Source organism: Stenella coeruleoalba, assembly GCF_951394435.1.
Source record: "Stenella coeruleoalba genome assembly, chromosome: 19".
Classification (NCBI taxonomy): domain Eukaryota; kingdom Metazoa; phylum Chordata; class Mammalia; order Artiodactyla; family Delphinidae; genus Stenella; species Stenella coeruleoalba.
The window spans coordinates 15,823,625-15,841,802 of NC_137165.1; the positions used below are offsets into that span (position 1 = coordinate 15,823,625).

The following is an 18,178-nucleotide window of genomic DNA, read 5'->3' on the forward strand; positions in this document are numbered from 1 at the left end:
GAACCTGGTGAAGCTGTAGTACTGGGGCTGGGTCTTCCCCTGCCAGCCCCTCTCTGTGGCCTGTGCCAGCTGCTGCCACTTATGGGGTGGCCTGCCCATGCTCCCCTGCTCCATTCTGATGAGACAGCCCTGGGCTCCAGGTGCCCTTCTGCCTGGAGGTGTAGGCCGGGTCAGTGCAGGCCCCAGCGCAGCACGCCTCAGGCTCCCTGCCTGATGGTAAGAGGCAACCGGCTCAAGGTAGCAGCAGGGACCTGAGGGCTGACTGGGCAATGCCACCCGGCAAAAAACCCTGCCATCGCCATCACTCTCCAGCTTTATCCTTGAGGTTGGGGAATCCTGCTTCCTCTTGAAAGCATTACCTCAACAGATGTAGGATAGCAAAGTGATTAAGAGCAAGGCTTCTGGAACCAGACTGTCTGGGTTCAAATCCCAGCTCTGGACTTCCCTGGTGGTTCAGTGGGTAAGACTCTGCACTCCCAATGCAGGGGGCCCGGGTTCGATCCCTGGTCAGGGAACATGCCGCATGCTGCAACCACATGCCGCAACTAAGACCTGGCGCAGCTTAAATAAATAAATATTTTTTAAAAACCCAAAAACAACGAAAAACAAATCCCAGTTCTGCCATTTACCAGCTGCATAGCCTTGCCCAAGTTGCTTAACCACTCTGTGCCTCAGTTCCTTTACCTGAAAAAAATGGGAATAATAAACCCTACCTCCTAAGAGTGTTGGGAGGATAAGATGAGTTTATATATGTCAAGTACTCACCAATAGTAGCTGGTCACAATAAACATAAGCCATTGTATTTTTGTGTGTGTGTGTATTTCTTTTTCTTGTTTTCTTTTTTTAACATCTTTATTGGAGTATAATTGCTTTACAATGGTGTGTTAGTTTCTGCTTTATAACAAAGTGAATCAGTTATACGTACACATATGTCCCCATATCCCCTCCCTCTCACGTCTCCCTCCCACCCTCCCTATCCCATAGCCATTGTATTAACTTTAGCTATCTGGAGGGTTGCTTTTGCCTTGCTGCCTGGCCCATGGAGAACAGTGGGATCAATTGCCAACTCCTCCCTCACTTGCTCCTATGTCTGTTGGTAGCAGAGTCCCCACACAAATCCTCCTTCCTAGTCTCTCCTACCCAGTCCCCACATCACCTCCCTGCCTCAGACTTGCCTGCACTGCTACTGCTGAACCTGCCAGCACCTTCCTGCCTGCACTGTCCCCTCCCTCCCTTCTAACCTGCACTTGCCTCCCGCTCAGCTCTCCACTTGAATTAACCCCTTGAAGCTCCTCAGCCTGGCATCCAGCATCTTCCACGAGCCAGTCCAGACCTCGCTACCCACTCTTTCCCATTCCAGCCACAGTAGGAGCTATGCCCGGACCTTCACCCGCTTCTTCCCACGCTTTGCTACAGTCCCTCCTGGGGAGCTCTGCCCTGGTTGGCTTCAGGGCCAAACTAACTGGGTTCAAATCCTGTTCTGCCACCCACTGGCTGTGTGACCTTGGCCAAGCTGCTTGGGGTTTTGAGGCTCAGTTTCCTTCTGTATAAAAAGAGACTAATAATACCCACTTCACAGGGGTATAAAGCACCAGGTGCACAATGTTCCTCAGCGGTGCTGTGACCGTCGAAATTCTACTATTATAGGCTCAAATCCTAGCCTCTTTCTGTGAAGCCTTCCTTGACCCCTCCTCTGATCTGTTCCTCCTCTGAACCTCCAGGACGATTCCACTTGATAATTAGTCATGCATGTTGTGACTCCCCTTGACTGTGACCTTCAGCAGTTATTTACATCCATCTTGCTGTGTAACTTTGCACGTGTCTCTGACTGCTCTTTGCACCTCCGTTGCAGGCAGGGCAGAGATGCTGAGCTTTGCAGGAAGAGGACACACAGTCCTGCTCTTAACTTAGTGCTTTGCATGGAATAGTGGCTCGACTCATCTATGCTGATTTAATTTAAGGTTGATATCTTCAGACCAGAATTAGGAGTGGCCAGAAAGGGCTTTGCCTGAGGCATGTCAGCAAACCAGAGGAGATGGACATTCCCTTGTCTCCTACAACTTGGGGCAATTTTAACAGCTAAGAAAGTTCTTTCCAAGTCTAATTGGAGTCCTGCTTGCTGCAGTGGAAGCTGTTCTCCTTGGGCCTCAGGCTATTGGTGTCTTGGTCCTGAGTAGCGGGGGACCAATTGCCTTTGGGTTATGCTAATAAGCTTGGATTCTAGTCCTTAGGCCAGGGTTCAGCAAACTGTAGTCCTTGGGCCAAATCTGGCCCACCATATATTTGTTTGTTTTTTAAAATACATTTATTTATTTTATTTATTTATTTTTGGCTGTGTTGGGTCTTTGTTGCTGCTCGCTGGGCTTTCTCTAGTTGCAGCGAGTGGGGGTTACTCTTCGTTGCGGTGTGCGGGCTTCTCATTGTGTTGGCTTCTCTTGTTGCAGAGCACGAGCTCTAGGTGCATGGGCTTCAGTAGTTGCGGTGCACGGGCTCTGTAGTTGTGGCTCACGGGCTCTAGAGCGCAGGCTCAGTAGTTGTAGCGCATGGGCTTAGTTGTTCCAAGGCATGTGGGATCTTCCCAGACCAGGGCTCGAACCCGTGTCTCCTGCATTGTCAGGTGGATTCTTAACCACTGCGCCACCAGGGAAGCCCCCACCATCTGTTTTTAAAAATAATTTTTATTGGAACACAGCCATGCTCCTTCGTTTGTACATTGTCTATGGCTGCTCTTGTGCTACAGTCATAGAAATGAGTAGTTGAGACACGTGCAAAGCCTAAAATATTTACTATCAGATGCTTTACAAGATCTCCCAAGGAGGGGGTGTAGGATCCTAAGAGCAGAAGGTGGAGGAAGAAATCCTAGGAAGCACCAACACTGAAGGGCAAACAGAGGAAGTAGGTCCAGCAAAGAGATTTAGAAGAAGAGGTTCCAGGGGCCAAGCTGAGAAGAAAAGGCAGGTCAAATAGGCAGTAGTCAGCAAGCCTGAGAGGCAGTCCCTAGCATTAGCAATTGGTAGGTCATGGCTTGGGTGACCAATTTGTCCTATTTTGCTTGGAACTTTCTGTTTTAGCACTGAAAATCCCACATCCTGGGAATGCCCTCAGTGTTGACACTGACAGCTGGTGACTCTACTGCTGTCCTCACCAAGAATGACGTCAAGAAAAGTTTAGCTTGCAAAGTAACTAACTTCCGGAGACATTATTTTCCCAATGAGCTGATAAACCTATGTCCTAGCTGGATCCTCTTTGAATCACTCCAAGCATAATAACAACATGAAGCCCTCTCTTTGTACAGCCCTTGACCATTATGCAACCTCATTCCATCCTTACACAACCCTGTGAGGTAGGAGTTCATAGCCCTAATTTTATAAGAATGGAAACTGAGAGGTTAAGTGATTTGACTAAGCTCTCACGACAAGTAAGTAGCAAAGAGAGGCTCAACTTCAAGCCTTATATCTCCAGAAGCACATGCTCCAGCTGCCTCCACAGCTCTGCTTGTGTATGTCTATAGTCTAGGATGCTGGGCTCGAGGCTGGTGGGATTGTGGCTCATTGTGGAGTCAGGCGGAGCCCGTGAGATTCTTGGGAGCATGGAAGGAGTCCCACAACTATGTGCAGATCAACACAGAAGGAGTAAGGCTGCAGGTTCAGACAAAGGCCGACATATAAACTGAAGAGGGGCCATATTCTATGCAATAGCTGGACTCTTTTTATTTTTTGGCTGCACTGTGTGACTTGCAGGATCTTAGTTTCCTGACCAGGGATTGAACCTGGGTCCCAGTAGTGAAAGCACCAAGTCCTAACCACTGGACTGCCAGGGAATTTCCAATAGCTGGGCTCTTAAAGATATTTTTTTATTGCGGTAAAATATGCATAACATAACATTTACCATTTTTACCATTTTAACCATTAAGTGTACAATTCAGTGGCATTAAGTACATTCACAATGCTTTACAACCATCACTGCCATCCATTTCCATTACTTTTTCATCATCCCCAACAGAAACTCTGTACCCATTAAACAATAACTCCCCATTTCCTCCTCCCCCTAGATGCTGGTAATCTCTATTCTACTTTCTGCCTCTATGAGTTTGCATATTCTAGGTACCTCATGTAACTGGAATCATACAGCATTTGTCCTTCTGTAACTGGCTTCCTTCACTCAGCGTAATGTCCTCAAGGTTCAATCATATTGTAACATGTGTCAGAGTTTCCTTCCTTTTTATGGCTGAATAATATTCCATTGTATAAATGCTACATTTTGTTTTTTCATTCATCTGTTGCTGGATGGGCTCTTTTCATATTCTTACACTTCTAACAAAGATAATCATATATTTCTGATGTTTTTAAGTATCATTCTAGAGACAACAAGATACTATATGCCTCCTGAAGAAAGAAGACCATGCCACCTATGAAGTATCCTTCCCCCCAAAATAAAACTCAAATTTGCTCAAGCCTCTAGATCTATTTACCAATTTATAGGAAATACAGAGGCCAGAGTATCATATTAAACTACCCCATGGGGATGCAATCAACAAAGTCCAGATTGTGGAAAATCTGTAGGATAAATGACCTAGTTTCTCCCATAAATGAGCTATGAGGGAAAAAAGGAAGAGATAGAAGAGAAACCTGTAGGTTAAAAGATACTTAAAAGTCACATCCTGCAAATATTCTTGCTATTCTGATTTTATAATAATCAGAGCAGGCTAAGAATTTGCTACACTAAGACCATGCATGTATCCCCAGACCTAGTTCTTTCCCTAGGTCTGGTTTTATAAATGCTGGTGATAAATCAAGCCTGATTTATATATATGCATCTTATGTGGGAAATGTCTGTGACTCTAGGTATCTGATCAACCTCGAGAAATTACAGCACAACTAGTGTAATAACTTTTGAAGATAACTATTGCTAATTTGATGATTACCAGTTGCCATTAAATTAATTGTAAAAAAAAAAGTTGACTAACTGCAACATGTGAATCTTGATTCAAACAAACAAGCAATTAAAAAAAACTTGATGAAGATAATTGGAAATTTGATGATATGAGGGAATTATTATTTAAAATCTTTACGTGTGACAATGGTATGTGGTGTTGTTTAAAAAATAATCCTTATCTTTTAGACATACACCCCAAAATGTTTTCAGATGAAGTGATATGAGATCTGGGATTTGTTTTAAAGTTAAGTTATAGGGGGGAGTATAGTTGAAACAAGATTTCCAGGAGTTGATTGAAGCTGTATGATGGGTACTCAGGGGTTTGTTATATTGTTTCTTTTATTTTGTCTGTGTTTGAACTTTCCCAAGTTAAACTTCTTTATGTCATTTCAGCGACATGCTCCTTTTTTTGGGCTGGTATTCGGCAGGTACTCTCTTCTAAGAATTTAGCTTCAAGTCTCCTAGAGAGGGTTCTGCATCCACACTGCAAATGTCTATGCAAAGGAATAAAGGATCTTCGGCTAATGCATTTTGAGGAACAATATTCAACATGTGCTCTTGTCACCTGAACATCACTTGCTATCACACAGATATGCAATTCCGTGAGCTTTAAAAAAAAAACTGGCTAGCTTATTTGCGATCCTTTCTGGAGTGTCATATCGTGGTAGCTTACTGTGTGACGAGTATCATCATGCTTTACCTGTGCCATTTCCTCTAAGCCTCACAATAACTCTATGACTTACACATTATTACCAGCCTCCATTTTACAGATGAGGAAAGTCAGAGAGATTAATAAGGGCTAACATTTATTAACCACTTACTACCTGTCAAGTACTAGGCTAATTGCTTTAAATGAATTTGCTTGTTTTATCCTCACACTCTTATGAGGTAGGCACTATTATTATGCCCATTTTATAGATGAGGCAATTGAGGCTTAGAGAGGCCAAGGAACTTGCCAGCAGCTGCTAGGCCACGTGTCCCCTCAAGCCGCGTGGCCCCAAAGTCCATGCTCTTTTCACTCTGCCCAGGACACAGCCCAGCAGAGTGACTCAGAGCAAGCGTTCCGGGCTCTGCTATCTATTAGTCGTGTGGCCTTGGGCAAATTATTTCATCTTCCTCAGCCTGGTTTCTAATCTGCAAAATGGGGATAAGAACATCACCTCCCTAATAGGGTGAGGATGAGGACTAAATGGGACAATGCCAGCCAAGGGGTTAGCTTAATGCTGACCCATAGTGAAGGCTCAGTTGCTGTAAGGGATATTTATTATTACCAGCCTTCTCCCTTAGGGGCTTCTCGACTTGAGTCAGATTGCTTTAGGAGCTTACGAATTTTCTGGAAAAAACTGGCCTTTCCGTGGTCATCTGGGCTATTTTATGTGGACACTGCTGTGACGTTTTTCTTTGAAGGGTGAATGGGGCTTTACTTTTACTTTTACTTAGAGCCAGGGCAGGGATTATTCTGACCTTTGAGAAGTAAAAGATTAATAAACAAGTGACCATGAGCCAGAGTCACTGTGGGCGTTGCTCTGGTGTTTCATTCTTGCCGGGTTTCTGAAATTGGTTCCTGGTTCAGGCTAGGGGAGCTCTTAGGAACACCGTGTGCTACCCACGAGTGTCCTGATGTGGACGCACATAAATAACACAGATGTTAATATGTCTATTCATTCATTGCCGTGGTACAGGGGAAAGAACATGGGCTTTGAGTCCTGGGGACCTCAGTTTGAATCCTCACTCTGCCACTTGCAGGCTGTGTTTCCCTAGCTGTGAGTTGGGAAAGTTATGAAAACAAAGCTAACAGTTATAGAATGCTTACTGTATGCTAGGATGTTCTTTTTACATATTAACTCATTGAATTGTTAATAATCTTTATTTTTTAAAGCAATATTAGGTTCATAGCAAAATTGAGCTAAAAGTACAGAGTTTCCACATACCCCCTTCACCCTCCCCACCACCAGCCTACCCCACTATGAACATCCCACACCACAGTGGTGTATTTGTTACATCTGATGAACCTACACTGACAGATCATCACCATCCAGTCTGCAGTTTACATTAGGGTTCACTCTTGGTGTTGTACATTCTGTGGGTTTGGATAAATGTATAACGACATGCATCCATCATTGCAGTATCATATAGAGTAGTTTCACTGCCCTAAAAATCCTCTGTGCGCTGCCTATTCATCCCTCCCTTATCCCAATCCTAACAACAGCTGACCTTTTTATGGTCTCCTTAGTTTTACCTTTTCCAGGATGTCACAGAGTTGGAATCATATAGCCTTGTCAGATTGATTTCTTTCACTTAGTAATAAGCATTTGTTTCCTCCATGTCTTTTCATGGCTTGATAGCTGGTTTCTGAATAATAATCCATTGTCTGGATGTACCACAGTTTAACCATTCAGCTACTGAAGGACATCTTGGTTGCTTATAAGTTTTAGCAATTATAAATAAAGCTGTTATATCCGTGTGCAGGTTTTTGTGTGGATATAAGTTTTCAACTCCATTGGGTAAAGAACAAGGAGGACAATTGTTGGGTCACATGGGAAGAGTGTGTTTAGTTGTATAAGAAATTGCAAACTGCATTATCAGAAAATCCACAAACAACAAATGCTGGAGAGGGTGTGGAGAAAAGGGAACCCTTCTTGCACTGTTGGTGGGAATGTAAATTGATACAACCACTATGGAGAACAGTATGGAGGTTCCTTAAAAAACTAAAAATAGAACTACCCTATGACCCAGCAATGCCACTACTCGGCATATGCCCAGAGAAAACCATAATTCAAAAAGACATGCACCCCGATGTTCATTGCAGCACTATTTACAATAGCCAGGACACGGAAGCAACCTAAATGCCCATCGACAGATGAATGGATAAAGAAGATGTGGTCCATATATGCAATGGAATATTACTCAGCCTTAAAAAGGAACGAAATTGGGTCATTTGTAGAGACGTGGATGGACCTAGAGACTGTCATACAGAGTGAAGTAAGTCAGAAAGAGAAAAACAAGTATCGCATATTAATGTATATATGTGGAACCTAGAAAAATGATACAGATGAACCAGTTTGCAGGGCAGAAAGTGAGACACAGATGTAGGGAACAAACGTATGGACACCAAGAGGGGAAAGCGGGGCGGGGGGTGGGGGTGGTGGGATGAATTGGGAGATTGGGTTTGACATGTACACACTAATATGTATAACACAGATAACTAATAAGAACCTGCTGTATAAAAAAATAATTAATTAAATTAAAAGAAAAACCCAAAACTGCCAAACTGTCTTCCACAGTGGCTGTGCCATTGTGCGTTCCCACCAGCAACGGATGAGCGTTCCTGTTGCCCCACACTCCCACCAGCATTTGGTGTTGTCAGTGTTCTGGAGTTTGGCCTTTCTATTAGGTGTGTAATAGTACCTTGTTGTTTTAATTTGCAATTCTCTATGACACGCGATGTAGAGTCTTTTTTCAAATGCTTATTTGCCATCTGTATATCTTCTTTGGTGAAGTGACTGTTCAGGTCTTTGGCCCATTTTTAAATCAGATTGTTTGTTTTCTTATTGATGTGTTTTAAGAGTTCTTTGTTTATTTTGGATAACATTTCTTTATTAGACGTGTCTTTTGCAAATATTTTCTCCCAGTCTGTGGCCTGTCGTCTCGTTCTCTTGACATTGTCTTTTACGGAGCAGAAGTTTTTAATTTTAATGAGGTCCAGCTTACCAGTTCTTTCTTTCATAAATGTCCTTGGTGTCGTATGCAAAAAATCATTGCCGTAGCCAAGATCATCTAGGTTTCCTCCTATGGTATCGTCTAGCAGTTTTGTGTATTTGTCTTTTACATTTAGGTCTATGAGTCATTTTAATTTTTGTGAAGGGTGTAAGGTCTGTGTTTAGACTCTCTCTTTTTGCCTGTGGATGTCCAGCTGTTCCAGCAACATTTGTTGAAAACATTAAACTCATTTGATTTTCAAAATAGACTTTGAGGCAGGCATTATTAGCCCACTTTTTCAGATAAGGAAACTGAGGCACAGAGAGGTTTTGTAAGTCACCCAGAGTAACACAGCTAGCCTTGACCGAGCTGGAATTTGGACCCAGGCAACCTGGCTCCCGAGTCCATGCACTCAACCCCTATCTATAAAAATAATGTCTCCCTCAGGGACTTCACTGGGGGTCCAATGGTTAAGACTTCGCCTTCCAATGCAGGGGTGCGGGTTTGATCCATGGTCGGGGAGCTAAGATCCCACATGCCTCATGGCCAAAAAACCAAAAAATATAAAACAGAAGCAATATTTGTAACAAATTCAATAAAGGCTTTAAAAATGGTCGACATCAGGGCTTCCCTGGTGGCGCAGTGGTCGAGAGTCCGCCTGCCAATGCAGGGGACGCGGGTTCGTGCCCAGGTCTGGGAAGATCCCACATGCCGTGGAGCGGATGGGTCCGTGAGCCATGGCCGCTGAGCCTGCTCATCCAGAGCCTGTGTTCCGCAATGCAAAAGGCCACAACAGTGAGAGGCCCGTGTACCGCACAAAAAAAAAAAAGAAAGAAAGAATCGTTGACATCAAAAAGATCTTTTAAAAAAATGTCTCCCTCATACGTTTGTTGTGAGGAATAGAGATAGTGTCTAGCACATAGTAGCTGCTCAGAAAGCAATAGTGATAATCATTGTCCTACTTAGCTTCCAAGGTTCCGCTCAAATGGCATGTCCTCAGAGCAGCTTTCTTTCATTCCTCCAGCCAAATAAGCCGTCCATTATAGCGTCATCTCATCATCCAAGGGATGACAGCGTGGTGAATCCCCCTGCAGTCAAAGTTCACTACCAGCCCCCGCCCTCACCATGTGAGTTCCCTGGAGAGACGCTCCAGGTCTGATAGCTCTATGTCCCTCAGAGTGTGCTGCACTTGGCACTTAGCAGGATCTCAGTAAAAGTGTGCTGCGTTGAGTTTGCGTTACATGCTATTCCTTTATCCAACATGCACATTCTGGGTTTGGTCTATTCCTCAGGATCTCTCAGTTCTCACTCAGCTCTTAGCTCCTGAGCCCCCTTGCTTGAACCTTCCCTGGTCTGTCAGGTTGGGCCACGCCTGCCAGAAGTTCCTGGTTGGGCTGTTTACGGAGGCAGCTGCCCTTGTCTGCGACACCCTTTTACCTGCACCACCCCACTCAGTTTCTTCCACGTTCTGGGGTACCTCCCTTCAGTATGGACACTGCCCATAGAAATGCCCACCTCGCTCTCTCAGCTCAAGGCATAGCACCTCTCTTGGAGGTCTGGTCTCTAAATGTCTCTGGCCTCTTCCAGAAAGTCTAAAATTCCTTCTCAATGGGTAGAGCAGCTCACCCGATATTGATAGGACATGAGGACCCAGGGGCAGACCTCATTCCAAAGAGCTTCTGAAAGCTGTTAATCTTGGCATTGCGGGACTCCTTTGGGGAGTGAGTGCCATTTATGGCTATGACTCCTGGGCCTTGGCTCATCCTTTAGGCAACTCCACCTGAGACAGGGCTCTCTCAGGCCAAGCCACCAGGAGGCTGTGTCCACCTTGGGGAGTACATTCTTCCAGTGCCACCTTGGGCATGGCTGGCAGTGCCTGCTTTGGACTAGGCCAACTGGCATCCTCCAGCAGCACCCTATGTCTGTCTCTGCAGAGCCACCCTGGGAAGATGTGGCCCGCGAGGCTCAGTTGTTTTCTCTGGACAGCACTGTCCTGGGCAGCACCCTCTTGGACACAGCCAGCAGAGTCCACCAGTGCCTGCCGCGGACAGAGCCTGTTCCATACATTCAGCATGACCCCGGGGCCTGCCCTGGGCACGCTCAGCAGCCCCCAGTGCCCAGTGCAGACAGGATCTCCAGGCAGGGCCTCTCGGACCCGGACCGAGGCCTCCAGCGCAGCTCCCGGTGCCCGCCTGGCCCGCTCTGGAGGCGCGCCCAGGCGCTGCCAGGAAGGCCGGCCGTTTATCCCCGGAGCCGCCAGCAGGGAGCTCCCTTTCGGCTCGGCTCGTGCGGCCGCGGGGGGCGGCGCTGCGCTGCGCCGTGCTGCGCTCCTGCCCGGACCGGGCCGGGGCCGCTGGATGCCGCGTCTCCGCTCCTGCTGCCTGCCGGGCGGGCTCCGGCGGCCGGTGAGTGCGGGGCGGCGGGGATGGCCGCTCGGTAGCGGGCTGGGGCCGGGCCCGGGGTGGGGGTGGGGGGGGCGGCGGGGCGGGCTCGGGCCGGGAAGGCGGGCGGGCGGCGGGGCCCGCCGGCTCCTCCTCCTCCCCTGTCCCCTGGAAGCGGCGGCCCGGACTCCCGGCTCCGGTCCCTGGCCGTGCCGCGCAGCTCGGCGCCGGGACGCGGGGCCGACCGGGAGTGGGGCGGGAGGGCGAGCTCCGGCCCCTTTTGCCACCTCGAGGGGCGGGGGGAGGCCGGACAGGGTGGCCTTCAGTTTCGGGGGGGCGTTCGGGGCTCGGGGGAGCCCAGGTGGCCCCGAGCTGCGGGGTGGAGGCTGCAGCCCGGGGGGTAGGGGGCTTCTCGAGGCCAGGCCCAGGCCCCCCAGACAGACTGACGGACCGAGGCTCTGAGGAAGGCAGCGGGGAAGGCGAGCACCTCCACCGAGTCCTTTATCCCTCCCAGCGGCCTTCACCCTTTCATTGCCAGGCCGACACCGGACTCCTCTCAAAGGAGCAGCTGCCAGACAGCTGGCAAAACAATGGAGACCCTGCTTCCCTGGGCCCCCTCCCCTTGGGGCAGAAGACGGGGGGCGGGTGGGTGAACGGTAGGCTTTGGGGATTAGGGTGTGCCAGCTGTCCCCTGCGAATGGCTGCTCACCTCACCTCTCCCTGCCAAGGGGTGGGGTGCGTGTGGGAAGGTTGGACTATCTGCCCCAGGCCTCTGGGAGAGACTGCCCTGATGCCCCGCCCTGCGAACCTGTCATGCCAGTTGCTTCGCCAATGGGAAGGGGAGATGGTAAGGTTCGCTGCCCCCCACCCCCTTGTTGGGGGTGCCGCTGGTACCAAGGCTGGTGAGGAGTGGGTCCTGTTCCTGGCTGAGATAAGGCCTGCAGGGACACACTGCACATTGGAGCTTTGTTTGGGGGTAGGGGTGCAGTGGGGGATGGCGGTGTCACCCTGTTGCAAGGCATGTGTGTCCTGCTGATTAGTTGGAAAGGCTGCCGGCCAGAATGAGCTGGCGGGGAGGGTGAGGATGGGGGAGGCTGCCAGTTCGTTTTTTAAGCAGTACTCCTTTTGCCTGGTCCCTTGGCCAATGGGGCATGTGTTTGGCAGTGTCCTCATGGTTTGTGTTTGTGTAGGGAGGCCTGGGATGGTGCTTCCTGGGAAGAGCTTTCCTGCCTAGGGCCTTCCTGCCCTCAGATGGTCCCCCCAAATTATGGAATTGGATTCCCTCCCCTCTTCACCTTGCCAATGATTTATGTAGGTTCGTTTTGTCTTTTGGAGTACCTAGCATGTCTGTGGCTGAGGAGGCCTAGTAAATCCCCCTATGAAGAGCGAATGGTGCCGAGTGTGTCTGCACTGCGGCCATGCTGGAAGGGATGGAAGGTTGTCCAGGTGATTAAGAGCAAGAACACCTTAGCAAGACATTGAACCTAGAGGTTCAAGCTGCCTTGCCATGTGCTTACCAGGTCTGGAGCCCTTTTCTTGGGCAGGTTGGTATCCTGTTGTCATGGCAATGGAGTTGGCCTTGCCTCGTGTTCCCCACCCTATTAGCTCAGGGGCTACTTTCTAGTTGGAGATATTGAAAATTGCTCTCTTGAGGTCTCTGGTTTCCGGACAGACCTCACTGGCTCTTTGTCAGTGGCCTGCCCTCTGTCCTTTTGTGATGAGGACTTTCCAGGAAGCATCCTCCTGGTTGCTGGACATGACTGGTTACATATAGCTTTGGGTGGAGGTGTGCTTGTACATTTGGGGTTAGGAACATTGGAGTTGGGGCCTCAATTCCAGGAAGATGATGGGGGAAGCTATTGTGTTGGGGGGTTAGGGGAATGAGAAGCATCACAGGTGGGAGTGGAGGGTGGGTGAGGAAGGGGTAGAATGCTGATGGTCACTTCCTGTGGGAGCTTTGAGCTTTGAACAGTTGATGACTTGGCACCTGGCAGCTCTGAATATCTAGTTTGTTTACTCCTGTCTCCTGGCCTGACTCAGTGGCAGGGTGTGTGTCCCAGGGCTTCCTCTCACGATCCAGGCTCTCCTCAGAAATCTTCAGGTGGATTGTGCCCTTCCTGACTCCTGCCTGGTCCCTCAACCTCACTGCCTGGCAGTCTGGACAGCCAGCCTGTTGGCTGGAGACCGCTTCACTGGCCTAGCTTGAGGCTGTTCATTGAGGGGTACATGTGTCTTCAGAAGCTGGGCCTGAAAACTCCAGGGTCCCCCAGTGGCAGGTACCTGAAGGTTGACTGGGAGGGGCAGAAGTGGGGCTTGTGTGAAAGGAAGAATCCACCCTCTTAGGTGGAGCAGGGAGTTGTTGGAACTCAGGAAGGCTTGATTCAGACTTGCTGTGTCACAGATCTCCAGGGCAGCAGGGCTGTTCTTACTCCTTCTCAACCAGAGGTCTGTCCCCAGCCAGACCTCCTTCACCTGGAGTGGATACCACAGACTGGAGCCAGAGGATCCACGTGAGCAGGGTCCTGTTGGTGGCCCTGAGCCCCAGGCCTTGTCCTAGGCCTCTCCTGGGTGTGGTGGGTAAAGCTGAGGGGCTCTGGCCTGATATAGTTTAAAGGTTTGGGGGGTTGGGAGGGCCCAGCCCACCCTGTGCTATGATGAACAGGTTTCCCCAGGACTTGGGTTGGGGGCTTGATGGAGCTTTTAAGTTCTGCTTTGGGTCAGGCCCCGGGGTTCTTTAAGATCTGCTCACTGCACCTCACCCCCCATCACCATTTTCTGAGGCAGCCTGAATTAGAGGGTCAGGTGGTGCAGTAGTGGGAACTGGATTGGGAAGGGTGGGGAGCAGACTTGGAAACCCCCTCACCCTCCGCCCCTTACTTTCCTGCCCTTTCTCTTGAGGTAGGAATTGTGTGGCTTGTAAATTATCCACATTCCCTTGACATTTCAAATAGTTTACAGTCAGGCAGCAGTTTAAATTGTGGACTGATGATTTTACAGGGCCCAGGGCCCTTTCTCGCAGCCAGGTACTTCATAGTCACTTACAAGGAATTATTTTTGTTATTCTCTAGTATTCAGAGATGTTGGATGATGGGCTGTAGGTCACACAGCAAATCAGAGGGAGAGCGGGATTAGAACCTCAAGTTTGTGGTTGAGCTGAATACCTCTTCAGCGAAGCCCGAGTCTGAAGTCTCAGGCCCATGGAGATTTTAGAGTTGAAAAAGCTGAGGTCTAGAGAGAGGACGGGACTTGCTCAAGGTCACACAGGAGGTGGGGTGTTGGGGTGTTAGCTGAGCTTAGCGCCCAGCGGGCTGCGGCAGGCCCCGCGGGGGGCCAAGGAGGTGCATCTGGAAGAGCCGCCGGGGACCTGGCCGGGCTTCTGGCACGTCTCCCGCTCTCGTTTCTCCCGGGGCCTGCGGGATTGCTGCGTTCCAGGGGAGACGGTATCGCAGCGGAGGCGCCGCGGGGCTGCGTCTGCGCCGGCCCGGCTGCCTGGAGGTGCCGAGGGCCGAGGGTTCCCGGCGCTGCGGCGGGCAGGGCAGGGAGCCGGCTGCCGGGCGGCCGGGCCGGCTGATGTCATGTGAGAAGCGTGCAGACGGAGTGAGTGAGCACACCTGGAGCCAGAGAAGCTCCATGTGACCTGGCAGTGAGTCATGGGCCGCGTCGGGGCTCAGCAGGACCGCCGGCAAGAAGCTCCACGGCGGCGGCGACAGGCGTCACCCTGCGCTGCCCGGGCCGGGCGAGCCCCCCTGGGCCACGCGTGCAATTCCTCGGTCCGGGCTGGCAGGCGGGCGAGCGCCCCATCAAGGCCTCGGGGCGGTAGGAAACGGCCGCTCAGGGAGGTCAGAGGCCAAGGGAGAGAGGCCGGCTCTCTTGGGAAAGTATTTCCTTTGTATTTATTTATGAGTGTGGTCGAGGGTGGGAGGACTGGCCGTTTTAAGTATACACCCACAGCAGCCAAGTCTGGGCGCCCTTTTCTTGGGATTCTAATGTTATAGTTTCCATTTCCTGGGGTTTCTACTTTGCCAGCTGCAGGGTGACCCATTTAAATCTGTCCCCACTTAAAGCCACAAGACACTAGTGAGATCTATTTTAACCAAGTCCCCCAAGTCACTGAAACATTTTCAAAGCATGAGATGGCCAGCTTTGAACTTGTCGTTGCAAACCGGTTTACAGCTTTAATGCCAAATGCATTGCTTATTACTTTGTCACACCTTCCTTTTTTCTTCTTTGATCTTTAAAATCACAAAAGTAACATGCTAAAAAAAGGTTTTATCTGTAGCAAGTCTATGAGGTAGAAAGCTGAAGTGTTACCCCTCTTTGCCATTATTCCACAGAGAAAAATCACTGATATATTTGTGTAACAGATCTTTCCAGACTATTTTTTAAAAGCTTGTTATGAATATTTTATATATTATGTATTTATAGTTTAATACTTATATGTTATATAAATAGATTTTTGTGTGTGTGTGTGTGGTACACGGGCCTCTCACCGCTGTGGCCTCTCCCGTTGAGGAGCACAGGCTCCGGACGCGCAGTCTCAGCGGCCATGGCTCATGGGCCCAGCCGCTCCGCGGCACGTGGGATCTTCCTGGACCGGGGCACGAACCCGTGTCCCCTGCATCGGCAGACGGACTCTCAACCACTGTGCCACCAGGGAAGCCCCTACCTCATTCTTTTAAATAACTGCTAAGTTCTATAATTTAGCCACTCCCCTAGTGATGGGCATTTATAGAGACAGAATTTTGCTATTATGAAATAGCAAAGATTAGCCATGTTTATTGTGCTGCAAAGATTAGCTGTGTTTATTGTGTGAATATATCTATAGATGTCCTATAAATGGAATGGCCCTGTCAAAGAATATGTACCTTTAAATATTTTCGTAGATACCACACACTTGCCCTCCTTTTATCAACTTATATTCCCAGCAACACATTTGGGACACCCTGCTTCTCATCCTCTAGTTGATTGATGTTAGCTTGGTAGTTTTTACTAAACTGCTAAGTGAACGCAGTATACCTCTGTTTTATTTCGCACAGCTGTGACCATTACTCAGGCTGAATACCTGTTCATGTTTGTTGGCCATTTGTATTTCCGCATCTATGAATTGCCTGTCCTTATCTTGGCAGTAGTTATATGGGGCCTCTGGACTCGAGCCAGTGTGATCCAGCTTGGCCGTGTGCTAACTGGATTGCCTTCACTTCTTTGGGCTTTACTTTCCATATACAAAGGTTCTGTAGAGCACTAAGATTGTATGTCTAGACTTATTTTAGTCATATGTGTGCTGATAGTCATTTGTGTACTTTATTATCCTCTCTACCATCCCATTAAATGGCATAAATGTGCCTTGCTACCACTGGTACCATTCTTGAGGACTTAGTTTGGTCTAGGCATTATATGAAGGGCATATATACATATTTCATTTAATTCCCATGCCTTATGTGGTAGGTACTATTATTTCCATTAAAAAAAGAGGGAAAATAGAGGCACAGAGGCTTTAAGTGACTTGGCCAAGATTGCATCGCTGTTAACCCGAATTTGTTTTCAGCTTTGTTACCTGACATCTGAAGCCTAAACTCTTTCATGGATTTTATTTATCTTTATATCCCCTACATTTAGTAGGTGCTTGATAAATACATACTTTTCCCAACATTTTATCACAAGGATCTGCAAACATTTAGAAAAGTTAGAGTTTTACAGTGAACACCCCATCTCCTAGACTCTACAGTGAACACTTTACTGTCCTTGTTTATCACATCTTTATCCCTTGGTCCAACCCTCAAGTCATCTTATATTTTTGATGCCTCTCAGAGTAAATTGCAGACACCAATATACGTTACCCCCAGTACATTAGCATACATGTCATTAACTAGAGTTTGATATTTGTTTACTGTTCTTTTCTTCTTTTGAGTGAATATTTCATACAATGAAATGCACTAATCTTATGTGCACTGTTTGATGACAATTGACAAAATGTATACATCTGTCAACCCAAACCCTTATCAAGATATGTCACATGAACATTACCCTGGAAGGTTCCCTCATGCCCCTTCTCAGGTAATCCCCACTCCCACTCCACCCCCACTTCCCAGAGGTAACCACTGTTCTGATCTTTTTTCACCATGGGTTACTTTTGCCTATACTAGAAATTCATATAAAAAGTACCATACCAGTATGTCGAAGTCTTCTTTTACAGTCACTTAACAGATGTTTTTGAGATTCATCCCTATTGTGTGTATCAGTAGTAGTTTCCTTTTTATTGCTGAGTAGTATTCCATGATATGAATATGTAAATTGTTTCTCCTGTTGATGAATTGATAGGTGCATACTTGAATTGAAAGGTCCTTGCCCTCAAAATGCTTTCTGTCTTAAAGTAATAAAGCAGCTGAGTTGACTGATTCAGTGGTACTTTGCTTTGATTTGGGGGATAGTAGGGTCAAGATGATTTAGGTACGTACCCTAATTTACACACAGACCTTCCCTCCACTTAAAATTAGGAAAGGCCTCCTGGAGTAGGGTGAGGGGTGAAAGGCAGAGAAGGAGGTCAGAAAAACTGTAAGGTTACCTTCGGTGGGGGGGGGGGGTAAGAAACGAAGGGGAGGCAGGTAGAAACTGCAGCTTGGAATGGGAGTGGGGAGGTAGTGATTGCTGCTGGAGACTTTGGACCTAAGGACAGGAGATGCGGGGAAGTCCAAGGTCCACAGGAAGTTGACAGAGCCCAGGTCTCTGGTGAATTGGGCTCTGAGATGCATAGGAGCAGCTGCAGCTATACTGCAGGTCTGACCCTGGAGGGGGAGGTTGCAGGTAGCTCTAGACATGTGGCACAGGAAAGAACCCAGGCCACAGCCAGGCCTGGCAATTGTAGGGACAACAGTGGGGAAGGGGTACCTTGTGAGCTGTGTAGATAACAGTGGCAGGACAGGGCTGATGAGGGAAGGGCTGAAATGGACCTAGTCTCCAAAGGCCCCAGGGTTGGGATGAGAGGGGTGACTTTGGCAGAAAGTTAATAAATAACTTATGTCCACAAGAGACTTAAATATTTGGAATTTTATAGCTAGAAGAGACCTAGATCGTCTAGTCCAACCTTGAGCAAAGTGACAGGCTCAAGGTCCCCTAGCGATTTGTTGGCAGATCCAGGCCTAGATACCAGATCTTCTAACATTTCC

At 48.2% G+C, this 18,178-nt stretch overlaps 1 protein-coding gene across 3 annotated transcripts in view; it reads left to right on the plus strand.

Annotated features, from left to right (window-relative positions):
* The first annotated feature begins 10,926 nt into the window (after positions 1–10,926).
* The window catches only part of MYO18A (myosin XVIIIA), a 95,523-nt gene continuing 88,271 nt past the window's right edge, over positions 10,927–18,178 (plus strand). For all 3 annotated transcript variants that reach the window (XM_079905158.1, XM_079905159.1, XM_079905160.1), the window contains exon 1: positions 10,927–11,039. The gene's annotated coding sequence lies outside the window, so the exon portion shown is untranslated. The remainder of the gene's footprint in view (positions 11,040–18,178) is intronic.